The 15598-nt window shown below is 29.7% G+C and overlaps 1 protein-coding gene across 1 annotated transcript in view; it reads right to left on the bottom strand.

Moving 5' to 3' along the window:
* Positions 1–13099, bottom strand: part of LOC126840949 (proton-coupled amino acid transporter-like protein pathetic) — a 35717-nt gene extending 22618 nt beyond the window's left edge. The window contains exon 1 of the mRNA XM_050577044.1: positions 12661–13099. The gene's annotated coding sequence lies outside the window, so the exon portion shown is untranslated. The remainder of the gene's footprint in view (positions 1–12660) is intronic.
* Between the last annotated feature and the right edge of the window lie 2499 nt (positions 13100–15598).

Genomic DNA, 15598 nt, shown 5'->3' with positions numbered 1-15598 from the left:
CATTAGGATGATAACGACCATAGGGCAAACAATACAGAAAATTGTTTATAACACACAGAAAATGTTTGTAAATATAAATTATGAGTAAAATAGTGCATAGTAAAAATAACTTAGTAATTCATAATAATGAAATTAAATCATTATTATTTTTCTTGTAGGATAATAAAGTTAAAAATCGATGTTGTAAAAATCTAATCTTATTAATATCACAAGCCACATATGGAGACCATACAATAGATCCATATTCCAAGATAGATCGAACAAGTGCAATACATCAAGTTTTTAAGCATGAAATATTTTGAAATTCATTACAATCCCGTCTTAAAAATCCTAATGTACGTAAAGCTTTATTACAAATATATGTGATGGTTTCGTAAAGAATAAATCACTAGATAGAATAACTCCTAGATCTTTAATATGATTAACAGCAATGAGGTTACAACCATTAATTACATATTGGTGATAATTATAAGATTTTGTTCTTGTAAAAGTCATTTGTAAATATTTACTCTCGTTAATTTGCAATCAGTTTTTTAATGTCCACCAATAAAATTTATCTAAGTCAGACTACAATTTATAATGATGTGTAATATCATATAAAACAATTATAACAGTTGACGTCCGCTTCAACGATATCTGCTTATAAACAATTGCCACATTGCCTCCAACATTAAATTTACAAGTTAATTTCGCACGTTAAAAAATGGTTTGCACGCTCATAAATATAATATGGAGAAAAATCAACAAATATAATACGGATCTATTATAAACTATGTTATTTACAACATTCAGTGATTATTAGTAATTTTGTATTATTTTAGAAGTAGATCAAACGGCAATCTATTTACTTTATAGTTATCTATAATAAAATTAATATTTAAACAAGATATGTCAATAGAATTATAATAACTAAAGCCAATAAATTAAATAGAATATTAGGTAAATCTGGTATATTTTTTTTAGATAAACAATTATAGTTAATTATATACAACCTATCATTTACAAAACGAGTGAAGCTAATTACTTGAATATTAATGTTAAAAACCTAAGTTTTCTCTAATTCTACCTAATATTTCTAATTGTGATATTATATTTAAATATGTAGATTTTCCATCGAAAGAAAATAAGAAATTTTTCTACAGAACCATTCAGTAAATAATGATTTTTTTAACACAAGTTTTATGACAAAAGTTATCATCCCTAATTTGGGCAAAGTAAAATAAGCATCAGATGGACTTAGGCAGAGTTATCTAACTCTATATAGAGCTTGAACCCGGATACATGGAAACAAATACATTGACAAAGCTAATGACCAAATAATTCGACGCCAAATGGCACTGGTGCAAATCTGATACCACAAGGATAAATATTAAAGTAGCTATTTCCATATATCTCTTTTTCGTTAATTCTTTTCAAGTATAAAACCAGTTTTTTGCTGCAGAAATGACGATATACTGTAGATACAGTATAATAAAATATTATGCCTATATTTTTTTCTCAAAATGACGTCCAGGAATTTTTTGCACCTGTCTGTTGAAAATGTATATATATATATATATATATATATATTTACATTTTAGGTACACTTTATCAAAATAATAAATGTGAACGCAATTTCATAAATCGCCTTTGTTTTTCTACCCGGATATCGTTGTACAGCTATAAACGTACATTATACCGACATATAAATATGGTAAATGCGAAATAGGCGTCAAGTGATTTATGATGTTATGGCCTATGTATATTGGAAAATACATTCAGGTTTAAGGATAAGGTCAAATGAATTGCGTTTTGACCCACGCTTTCCGCCGAGAAAGGGAATTTTCCACAATATATATTGGCTCAGAATTGTAACTAATTATTCTGATCACAAAAAATTTTAAAAAAATTAAGAATATTGTATATATTGATACAAATAATATAAAATAAAATACTGTACGGCTAGGTTTTTTAGATTTATTAGTTGTTTTTTATTCATCATCATCAGCGTTTTTCACAGATGTCTAGAGTTTCAAATAAATCTACATAATATTATTGCAAATTATATATTATGGGAATTTAACGGTATCACAGAGAATAAAATTGGGTATCGTATCTAGTTACACGAAATCCAATACAAAGGGGACACGATGCCATTTGAAAAAAATATGACTGTTCAGCATTTTACTTTAATCATTTAATAGTTCTATTTTTATAATATATTTTGATTAAGTTAGTATTTTTAACACAATAACGTATTTTTTATATATTTAATTTATTTTTACAACTGTCATTATAAAAAGAGGCCCATTTTTTATGAGCTCGCGTTTTGTTCTCAGTAAACCTTGTGAGTAAATCTACAATTGCAAAAATTATAGTTATAATTATTAAAAATACTGCCATAAATTGTTCCGTATGCAGTTAGTGAAGAATAACAATACAATAATAGCGATTTGGTTGAATAGAAAACAATCGCATTGTCTAGACTCGAGTATAATTTTAGAACACTTCACACTACTTTTTATGCGTGCATCATATTTATAAGCTTTGTAGAAAAAAATTGAAGAAACAGGCCTACGTAAATGTTGAATAATTGTAGAAATTTATGTCCTTCAACGTAGTTTTTAATAATTTTATTAAAAATCAATTTGTCAAAATTTAGATAAAGTTTCGAACTTAAATTTTATTTAATTATACGTTTACATAAATCTTATCAAAAAAAAAAAAATAAGTTGTGTGTATAAAATATGACGGGTTTTAAAAATAATAATCTTGAAGGGACTTACTTAACTCTTTTGCTTTGCGTTGGATTCATACAAAAAACTTCGATCGACATTAAACACAAACTTTTCATAATGTAATTTTATTATAGTTCTAAATCAAAGGATATGTTTTATTTTGGAGTGTTAAGAGGAAAACGGAAAACACAAGACTAAACACTTTTTTCGCGTTAGGACACTATTAGTTAAATATTCTATGTTACTGTTCATTAATATAACGATTTGTGTACATAAAAAACCCATACAATTTATTCAGATAACCTTATCGTTTTAATTAAATGTGGAATGATTAGGAATTAAGTACAAACATAGAATAATTATAAACCTATATCCGGTGGGCGGTATATAAGATAAGGAGTTTTATTACTTCTTTTTTTAATTTCGGAGAAGCAGGTACTGCAATATTTGTGAATGTGTGGTTCATATACAAGTGATATATTAGACTGGTTCAACAATTTTTATTCGCCTCAAAAACTAGTACATCTTGGTGAATAAAGTGTGGGTTTTTTTAAGAATTACTTAGAAAGTTAAACGACACTGCATTTTTTTTAACAATAAAAGGACTAAAACCCTTTTAATTTTTTTCGAGTTATTATAGTATTTTAAGATATGGAAAAAAACTTTTTTTAAAATTCAATTTCTTATTTTCTACTTTTAAATTTAACAATATTTAACAAACCTCTAATTATTTCCTTATAGAATATTATATTTGGTTATTTTCTTTATGCGGAGTAACTATATACTACGCGTTGTTCATAGTTTTAAATTAATAACTAATATACTTAAATTATTATCAGAAAAAACTGAAATATAATCCGAAATCCGGTTTTCGAAGTTCGAATTCTATAACTCCGGATTTCGGATTTTAAAACTCCGGTTTTTGAAAACACAGATTTTCCCTGCACTAATACAAGTCAATATACAAGATAATATACATATTGTAATTTCAAATTGAAACTTGTAGTGTCGATTGTATAATAGAGTACCTAATAACTGCAGTAAAATGGGTCAAATGTAACGTAAATTTGTGTTTTATAAAAATAATTATTTCAAAGATAATAAAAAAACCTATGCCCTCTGAGTTCCGCATCGAAGATAAAAATTGTGTTATTAATTTTGTAATGCATTGCACAACGGCAATTAACGTGTAATTTAGTACGCTATAACTTATACTAATACTAATATAACATTTTTTTAAAAATACGTTGTTTTGTATAAATTGCATATTGTCCTATTTGTTTATTATACTAATCTTATCAATTCTATGTTATTTTTATATCAATGCAAAATAAACTATGCGAAAAGGCCAAGACGTCAAACGACATAGATAAATCATTCTAAAAGATAATTTAAACGTTTTTAAATGCCACATGATAATAATATCCAATTGCATGTAAAAACATGTATATTTATATTTTATTATGGATATAATATGTAGTAGTACATAGATTGATAGATGTCATATCAAATATTTATAGGCGTAGTGTTTTTTTTAAAAATGTTTATAAGGTTTATAAAACTAAATTAATATTAATATAAATATATATATCGATGCGATCAACGCTGTTAAATATAATATTGTTAATATTTCATTGTAAGCGATTTAAAAGTATATTTTAGTAAATATGGAATAATAATATAACATAACACGTATGCTTTGCCACCAGTGCTATACGGTTTGTTTTGGTTAAGTAAGCTGTACAATGAATCGTTTACTGTACACAATACAACGTAGATTTCTTTGTAAATAACTCATACGAGTATAAGTATATTTTTAAGCTCATTGAAGCTCATTGACAAAAACCACACCTAGAGCTTTAAAGCTTACGGTGTGTACTAACCATTACTGCAAAAATAATTTATTTTATAAGGTCTAATAAAGTATATTTTTCCTTCAAGGCTCATTGTTATATTATTCATTTTTTTTTTTAAATTAAAATTGTATTTTAATAGGAAATAGCGATTACACACATGACACAACAGCAACCGATAGACGGGCATAACATTTCTTGTTAAATGTTTAAATGTACTATAGAACTTTTGTGACTCTTTTCTGACATAAAAATGAGCACCGAATTATTTTGTAATGTGGATTTATAAAAAAAATGGAATCGCGAAAGTATATGACATTACATTCTCTTTTCTATGTACTTTCTATCACGCTATTATTATGGAATACATAATAATTTGTATGCTGACAAAAATTATTGAATTTTTAAACATCGAGACCTGTTGTGATAAACCAGTAGCTGCTGAATAATAATTCTCGTAGAGCAGTCGAAACGTTCGTGCTGGTTTTGATGAAAATAATAAATAATAATATACTTTTTATATTATAAAATATCGATTCCAGCGGGGTCAATTCTTCATGTCCCAGATTTATGAATATAATTGTTTAAACGTATAATATTTGATCTAAAATCAAAATAATCATTCAAAACACGCATGCACATTATGGAAGAATGAGCGTTTGTTTGTGTGAAAAATGATAACGTGCGGTAAATATTGGAATAATATGATATTCCCACGGACCATTAGCAGCATTACTTATAGGTGGTCTAACTTTATAATAAGGTAATAAATATACTTTTTCAACATTAAACAGCTAAAAACCGTAATACAACATTTACAATGTCCATGTTATCAATGTTGATGTATCATTTAAATTGATGCATAACAGCTCAATCTATTCAGTAGGTACGTTCTAACATACCTAAATTACATTTTTCCGTGTTAAATAGGCAATAACTAACAGTAATACAAACAATACAATTGACGAGCGTTTAATGTAAAATGTAATTTTTTTAGTTTTTTTTTTTTTCATTTTTGTAATTACTAATTGAATTAGTTATTTCATATTATTTTTAGTAATTAGTTCGCTAGAGTGAAGTGTTTATACATATAATTGGGCGCAATAAGTGCGTTTTCATTAAAAAATTTCACCGCGTCGCAATATGGTGAAATATACTGGAGAAAACAACAACGGATAAACATTGAAAAAGCTCAAGGACGATCAAATAAACAAACAGCCCACCTAGTTACAATGTCATATACAAGGTAAAAAATGCAAACTTAAAAGGTGGAAGAGCGATTGAACGTAAACGGTTTCAGTTACAATAAAAACTTTGGCCTAGGTTTATATAATATGTTATAGCTACTATTTTTAAAAGAAACGCATTTACATAACTGATAAAATGGTTAACGATAATATGCGCATTAAAAAATTGTAATTTTCTTTTGACATTTTAATCGGCGAATAAAAAAACCCCCTATCTAATCTACACACAAATATATATGTATATATACTGGATATAATAAACTAGATTGCAAAGTGTACATGCCGTCAATAGAGATAATTGGAGTTATCATTTTCTGCCACCTTTGTGGGAATTAGAACCTAATCGAATATAGATCGAAAGATCGATGAACCGTGCAAAAACACTAAACCTATATAGAGAGTATCTATACAGAGTGATCTATTTAACGTAAGACGCTCAGTTTTTTTTTTTAATAATTACATTTTTGTAGTTAATCTTATTAGGAGACCTTTTAGTTAATGCTATTTTATAATATGAAAACTTTTAGCGTCATTGGTAAATTACAGAGCTCTATCAACTTTTGAAACTTTAATGGTAACGCAAATATTTTATTATATTTTTAAATTAAGAATGGTTCACAAAAATTGTTGACTAGTCAATAACCAGTTTTCAATAACTATTTATAATGTTTAAGACGGGAATAAGGGATGAGTGTTGTATTAATATTGTAAATGCACTCGCTACTCAACTGCTTTACCCCCCGACCTAAATTTTAAACTTTAACATCTCTAAAAGTAATTATTCAAAACTGCTTATAGACCAGTCAAATTTGTCAACAAATTCTTCGTATTATAAAAAGTTAATTAAACATAGACGTTATAATTTAATTTTTAAAAATTGATAGCGCTTTGAAAAATACTACAAAAGTTAATTTTTTGATACTTTATAATATTGTAAAAATATAACATAAATACAATTTTTTCATAAATAAAAACTACATTTAAATTATTTTAAAAGAAATTTAGTGTTTTACGCTTAATACATACTAAAATGACCTTTAGTTTTATCACTTTTATATATATCTGCCTATAATTTGATAAGCGTTTAAAATTATTAAACACACATTTTGTACATTTTACCGTTTGTATACTTAGAAACGGATATCACGCACCGAATTGCTATCAAAAAGAAAATATCCTAGAATATAATAGTGTGATGCAAACCAGCAGAGCGAGTGCGAGAACATGGAGAAATATCACGTTACAACTTGCATTCCTTTTTTAGAAGTACAACAGGAGGAACATTTTTATAGTAAATAAATAAGTAATAATTTTTGTTATTCTAAAAATAATTGCTAACTTTAGGAAAATTATAAGAAACTTTCAAAAGCCGCATTATAATAATTAAAATGATTACTTGTGCATCATTCAAAAAAACGATAATCGGATTTATTTCTCAGATACCTACTATTTATAGCTGTTAGTGCCTCCGTCATTTCCGTGATATTTTGTATTTTTATTTATCACTCATACAGTTTCCTAAGTATTGAAATAAGTATTCCGAGCAATCGTCAAACATGAAATATTGATCAGCTTATCAACTTTGAACAAAACAAAATATGCTAACTACATTTACTTAGTAGAAACAACCGACACACAACAAAAAATATAGTCTTTGAACTTTATTGTGGTTTCTCTGTAGGATTTTGTCGTGAACGCGGTGTTATCTACGTTTCCGCGGATGCTATTAATTGATGTATTGCAATAAATTATAATATTTTGTTATCATCGCCTAAATATGCGTATGTAAAGGTATGACCTAGGTCACGGTCGATTGTTTCAATGCCGATGATCAATAATAATACTATTATTATTATTATTATTAGTATTAAACGATATGTGCGTTTAAACGAGTACTGCTAATTTGGCGTAGTGCACAGTAATATACAAATTACATCCATTATTACACGGCGAATACTTCCTATGAAAATCATATTAACATAGCCATTGATATTTAACCCTTTATAAAATGATGTCGAATAATTGTTCAACTATTGATAAAAGTAATACCATTCAAGTGTTTATCGTCGTAGATGATAACGTTCGCCTATAATTTTTATTCATTCTGTCAAGGTGACAAAAAATATTCGCGAACGTAAAACTTTATCGTTTTGTGACGTTAATAGTGTTCATTGCTACCCACATTCGTAAAAAAAATGTACGCTTACTATTAACATACTAGCAGTAACGCAGCGGACCTGCTTAAAAATAGGCTATCAAATATTACTATTCTTCGTATCCGATAACAGATGTTTTTGAAGTCAACATAATATTATTCGGCCCGGGTTTGTTTTTCTTTTTAAAACTTTACACAATCGCGCCGTTATTAAAAAATACAAATTGCGAAAACAATTTTAACAATATAATAACTTTTTATATTACCGCATACGGTTTATCTACCTGTACAGTATGCTACATTTAATCTGGCCACTCTCGACCTTTACGTAACATCGACCGCGGTATGTAAACAATACTAATGTCTAACACCAGTATAATAAATCAATTATATATATACATACATGTGACGTATAAAAACAATAATGTGTTTAGTGGAAATGCAACTACTAACTAATACGTGCATTTTTTGGGCAATGAACATTTATAGAATGAACCTTAACATCGTCACTGTTTTGGTTGAGTTTGAGAGTTTGATTTATTGTAATTTGCACAGTTGTCGTTGAAATCGTCTTTAACAACAACTTCAAAGTACATTTAACGATCCTAGACATTTTTCTTAACACTATGCCTTTGTTTGAATTTTTAAAAAATTTAATCCAACTAGATAGTGGGACTATTAGACATTTTAATATGTTTTTACATCTCGCGCGTGTGAAAGACAAAAACAACATATTTTACTGTAACGCCCTCTTAATCGGACACTTTAAATGATAACGTCTAATGAACATTCGAAAAAACATTAAACTGTATAGTATCATAAACATATTAAGATGAAATTCGTATTTTCGTATTCTTGAATTTTTTATTGTCCAACTACGTAACTAAAGCGTAAAAATTGTATTCCGTAAAATGAACACAGAGCCTTTAAGAGGACGTCATAAACATTAATCTAATTTATTGAGGAGTGAGGTATAGACAACTTTTTACAAAATCTTAATTTAAAGGTTAAACTGTGATGAACTATCACAGCATCCTTGACAGCGTTTTTAAAAATTGTTTTCATCTAAACATAGCTATACATATTCTCTATTATTGACTAAATAATAATCGTAGATATTTTTGTTTACACATTGAAAATAATCAGAATAGGTTCTCTCGTCGGCTGTTTTTGATATTACTAACCCAACATTCACAATTTATACTTTACATTTTAGCAGTGCTTGTATTTAAGATACAATTTAAGTTTCCTAAAAAAACCTACGAGAGAGCCCAGTTAAAGTTCTTCTCGTTTTAACGGTATCAAAATCGTTTTTCTATGACCGCTTGGACCTACTCGCTTTTACGATTTTTTTTAAAGGGTATGACGTCCATCAAGATTTTGCAAAACCGAATTTGTTTAGTTAATAATATAGTCGTCTGTGTACATCCACGCTAGTGTAACGTAACAGTATAATACCTCAATTAAACACGTTAAGCCTTTAGTCCTGATACATATTAGGCATCCAGATATCATACTATGCATTTACATACGTCGTGTAACATCAATACGTTCCACGCCGCGTAATAAACGTACACGCTGTTCGTTACACACGTGAAACAAGAATAGTCCTGTAATGAATCCAAAAGTAGGGTTAGTAATTTATACAGGTAGGTACGTGAATGACGCGGCGGACGAACCATAGTAGTCGTTTGGCGTCTGAATTTTGACGAGTATTTTTTTTTTTTTTATACATACATACAACACGTGTTTTTACAGTTATGCCGAGTCTCGACCACCACATACACAGGAACGCGTTTCTATAGGAAAGACAATGGCGTACACACACCACGACGTCGTGTGGGCGAGCGGGACCTATGTAAATCCGAAATCGTCACGTGACTACATCGAAATCGATGTTGCGTCACACTATATCGGTTTGCAAAGGCGACGACGCAAAGGGTATAAAAAGGGAGGAAATATTATACTACCGTTTGGCCATCACCCTCCCCTCCACCAAATAGTAAACTAATCGAGGGGTCGTTGTCCCGTTAAAACACGTTTTCGAGTACTGCGTATTGTTTGTTTTTTTTTTTACTAAGTAATTTATTCATACACAGTTCATTTTTGGCAGACAGACATAGTATACAATGGACCATAATATTTCGTCTGTAGGAAAAAATTGTTTTTAAATTCGCACATTGTCTTATTTAAAACTCGTTCGATCACCGCATGACATCAGCCGCCCCCCGTTGGTTATGAGTAATTTTGATCCACATGCCGTACACGATCAAATGCTTAGGAAACAAGGATAGTTTTACATTGGTGTAATGCTTAAAGCCGAGCCGCCAAATAATTAATGTACAATAATTGTATTTTGTAATAATAATTATAATTAATATACAATGAACTTAAAAATAAATTTTTCTTTGTGTACCAGTTTATAACTTATAATTTTGTAAAAACTCGAATTATTTATGAGCTGTGAACTAACTAGAGCTTAACCACACGGTATTACCCCACCTATCCTCCGACCATAATAATATAATTGTTGTAATATTTAATTATTAGTGGTATTCAAATGTCGTAAAACGTTGTATGCTCTATCATATTCAATAAACATACCCACAGGACGTTACAAATTGGTGTGGTTAGTTATTCCTCAATGATACAATATTGCTGATAAAAATCGGATAACACGGTTGTGCCCGGTCTTCCCCTACTCTTTTCTTATGAGTTATGTATATTAAATAATAGAAGAGTCTCCGTCATATCCGTTTGAATATTTATCTAAACGTTTAACCGCATACATTTAACATACAAAAGCAGCGAGTTGACATGAAAACGTTTAAGAGCACTTAACGTCGAGCCATTTGTGACTACACCTACTGTCAATATAGGTACAACAATGAGCAGTACGATCAACAATTTTATTGACTTCTGTAAAAAGTGGCAAACATGCCGACAGAGATATGTTTCCAGTAGGTTTACAAGGAAAACTAGATTAGATAAATAATAAACAAAATTAAACAAAAGCTAATTATTTCCAAAATATTTAAATACTGTGTAATCAATAAAATTTTAAGAATCATCAAAGTGAGACGTTAATGGTGCTTAAAAGCTTAAAGTCGTATAGATGATCAAGTGTATGATAAATAGAAACCACTCAATATGTTAAGAATATATATTACTTTTTATCGAGATTTAAATTTTGAAATGCAATGAAATAAAAAAATTAAACGAATGAAAAATAACGAATTCAGATCAGATTCAGATAACGAAAAGATTTAGATTGTCCTTGTAATTTATCAGCTTATATGTTTATTACCATGTAATTATTTGTTTGTGTCAACAAACAAATTCCGTTAATTTTAATTAGTGTAATTTAGTATTAAATATAAACCCACATAGATAATAACATAATACTATTCTAAGTAACAAATAACTTATTAACAATCAATAACAAATATTTAAACCGTATACGTATTTTCATAGGCGTAACTAATAAACTTGAAAGGTGTTTGGGAGACATCGACACCATTTAAAAATTAATTAAGGCTAAAAACTAAAAATTAAATTAAATGTGTGTTTAAGTTATTATTTAGAGAAACTCAATTGAATTCGTGAACATTTTTTGTTAAAACAATACCTTTACTATAAATTTCCCTACATTAACACTAAGAAAAATTTTAATTTAGTAGCTCCTAACATTGATTTTACAATATAAAATCATTGTCCTCATACATTGTTGTTCTTAGGTATGCATTCTTCCGAAATTTCCTTCTTTTTTTTTCGAGTAGAAGGAAACAATCTGTATTGATGGATACAGTGCCGTTGTTTTGGAAAAGGCGACTGAGCATCCCTCTCTCACCTCACTAGTTTGTTTTTAAAATATAATTTTATGCAAATTTATTGCTGCAATACTGACTAATTTTATTTAACTTTTTCCCAAACATCAGGACCAAAAAATATAATTAATAGCATTTATTCCACTCTTGATAAGTACAACGTACCTACGTAAGTATACGTTTTTGAAAATTCACCCGCTAGGACATGCCACTGTAACAGTAATTTAAAATTGTATTATTATCATTTTAGCTGAGTAATTTTCACAGCAAAACCGGGAAAAACTATTCTATTCAAAATGTAACTAGATAACAAACTAAACATTGATAAATTGTATGTATTTGTGTTATTTTTATATTATTTGAACTATAAACGGGTCGTGAAATATTTTACTAGTTTCTTCCCTACTTTGGCCTGTATAGTAAAAGTATAACAACGTGGTCGCTTTCGCCCGTAGTATTGACGTTTGTACGAGTGGCGGCAACGGCCACGTGGGTTCTCATTCAAACAGACGGTCTTGGCGCCGGCAAAATCTATACAACCGTAGTACTATGCACGGTACGCTCAAGCTATGGGTCGACGTACCGTTTTACTCTACCTTATGATATGAGGAATAATGCGATACACACATTAGGAAGGTCTAACAGTACGACACGGAACTGTGTATCGATGCGCACAATAATAACTAATAATGTATTTTAAGCACAAACGGAGGCAAACCATAATTGGCAAAAGTAAATAGGCACAAAGCGTTGGTTGGCGGATGACATTAGTGACAGGACCCGGTTGGTGCAAAATAACATGTTAACAGGTATTGAATCAGATTTCGGCAATAATATATTATCGGAAAATAATGCGCTTACCTGCTTGAGTCCGCACGGATGTCACTGTAGCGATCAAAATGGATATTCGACTAAATGGATCTTTATCCGATCTTTATCGACCGTATACCATTCTAGAATTATTTGCAAGAGTAAAAAAAAAAAATATATATATATATATAATATGTATATGACATATGTATGTATTTTTTTTTTTTCAAAAGCTCCAGTCGATACAAACTAACGGATCGCTGAAATAAAAATAGCGGCCCGGACGAAACGAAATCAAAATATTTGTATTATTTACTAGGTATCGGTGTCTTTTCTTTTTAAATTAAAAAAAAAAATACTATCGAGCAATAATTTTTAAACGCGGCGGCAAAGAACCCGGCATCGAGTCTCTATCGGCACGCGTCCCAACGTGAAATGATCACCAACGTCTAACAGACTGCTCACTGCGCGGTACACGCGATTATTACAAGAAACCAACGTGGCGGCGGCGACGGCGACGGCCGCTGGAAATAGAAACTCTGTTGGTTTTGCGCACTTTGGACTCCCCATCACGCCACAAAATACACACCATGTAGTGTGTACTCATCGCGTGCTGCTCCTAGTGGTGGTGCGAAATACCACCTCGCGGTTCTTTACAATAGTCCAAGCCGCCGCCGCCGTCCTGTGTCGGCCGCACGTGCCGCGTACGTAATTATGTTTTATTACGCTAACTCGACGAAAGGCTATCGTGTAATATTTGTAATAATTATTGAAAAATAGTAAAACGATAATTTCATTATGTTCGATTTTGTTGAAAGTCGTGGGTACCTACCGTAAACGTCTGCGGTCTGACAATGTAATTGATTTAAAAATGTTTAATGTTTACGCAACTCTCGGCGGACCGCGACGCAAAGCTCGGATCTTGACGGGCGATTCGCCTAGATTTGCAACAGGCATTATCCTTCGGCATAATAATAGTCGTACAATTTCAATGATATAAGTATAATGATTCAAACTTTTATATACTATACAAATTGATTGAAATTCCGCAGGAAGGCTAAAAAAGTCCAGTCCCACATAGCACACTACAGTAATCAATTAAAGTTGCTAATTAACTAGGAGTAAAACTACAATAGGGCTATTCGAATATTTGAGGGAAACGAGGTATGACTGATTCTTGAGCTGACTGAAATCAGAGAGAATATTCGTCTATACTAGTTTTTTTTTTAAAAATTAGTTGTGGTTTTATAAACTAAACTAATTATTTTTGTTTTAAAATCCTCAAAGGATAAGTTATATGAGGTATTGTGAACTATATAAAAAGAACACAAATCATTCTTAAAATAATGATACCATTCAAAATTTAAAAAAAAAAACCAAAAAGGAAAACCTAGTTTACAACATAGTAACATGGTAAAATTCCCAAGTATTTTCTAAATCTTTTTAAGTATTTTCCAGAGCGCTATCAACATTTGAAACTCAAATAGGAATTTAATTAACTTTTTAAAATAAGAATATTTTGCTGAAAATGTTTACTGGTCGATAACCAATTTTGAAACACTACTCCTAATGTTGTAAAGGTTTTAAGTTTAGGCAGGAGGGAGGGTGGAGTGAAGTATTAAATTATTTTAATCGAGTGCATTTCTGCAACTCTGCACTCTGCAGAGTCTCGCTACTACTCAATCGCACTCCACTTCTCGTGATGAATTTATAGCGCTCTAGCAAATACTAAAAAAGTTAAATATTTGGTAATTTTATAATATTGTACTATAATATAAATAATAATGTTTACAAAAAGAAAAACTATAAAATTATAACTATTTTCCAAGAAAATGAGTGTCTTATGTTAGTTGTGCACTTGATAAACACACAATACGTGCTTATAATGATACCTCAGACTTGAGTATATTATCTGTTGGCCAGTCTTTTCAGCCCAAACTGTAGGGTAATACCAAAAAAGAATGGGTTTAAGAAGTATATTATAATAGACAATTTTAGTGTGATAAGTACAGTAATTTTGATAATCTCGTGAACGCCTACTCTGGTTACATAGGAAACATTAAAACTAATTATCGAATTAATGAAGTAGAATTAATGTTTCTATCATCATTTGGTAATTATTGTTATCGAAATCATTTTAGGGTTCTTTAGCTAATTAACCGTTATTAGGCCATTACTTAATTAAAAATATAAGACAGAAGCGAGGGAAGTATATCATTATATTCGGCTACACTCCATCCTCATACTAAATTATATAACTTTAAAAGTATTTGTTCAAAACTGTTTGTCAACCTGTCAGCAGCATTCTTATTGTAAAAAGTCATTGAAATATATAAATTCCCATTTGAGTTTCAATAGTTGATAGCATAAGAAAATACTAATAAAGATGAATATTTTATAATTATGTACAATAACATAAATAAAAATGTTTTTAAAAGAAAAACTATACAATTATAATTATTTTCCAAAAAAGTGTCTTATGTTAAATAGATCACCCTGTATTATATAGACAAGTATTAGCGGGGGGTCTGGGTTGGAGGGTGAGAGGGCTATCGTCCTACAGGCCTATAAACCAATGCCATTTCCCATCCCAATGGGTTAAGTTTTTATTAGGATGGCATAATATTATACAAGTGCATATTATATAAGATTCAGTGATAATATCGTAAAAAAAATATTACGTTTAATCTATCTGAATTTAAGTCAAACAGCATTTTTTTATTTTTTATTTCTCAGATAGTGCTTTTAATAAAAAAAAGCACGACTAGAGTATTTAGATTATAAGTAAAGATCATTTATACCCATATAGCAATGTCACTACAAAAATCTGCGAATAGCGTACAAAATGACAACTAGTACAACTATCATAATAATGCCACGACGAGTAACCGTTATTACATCAGTCCAATTCACAATGTAAATAAAATTTGTTTTAACCACCATTAATAGGCCAATATTTCTATTTTTATTAGAATGACCTATTAGTTCA

This window comes from Adelges cooleyi, unplaced genomic scaffold (assembly GCF_023614345.1).
Source record: "Adelges cooleyi isolate 19-005CV unplaced genomic scaffold, UGA_ACOO_1.1 ACOO_flye_CR_arks_rails_tigmint_CR_PRNA_376, whole genome shotgun sequence".
NCBI lineage: Eukaryota > Metazoa > Arthropoda > Insecta > Hemiptera > Adelgidae > Adelges > Adelges cooleyi.
Note: the sequence above shows the minus strand (reverse complement) of the source record. Positions and strands in the feature narration are given on the sequence as shown.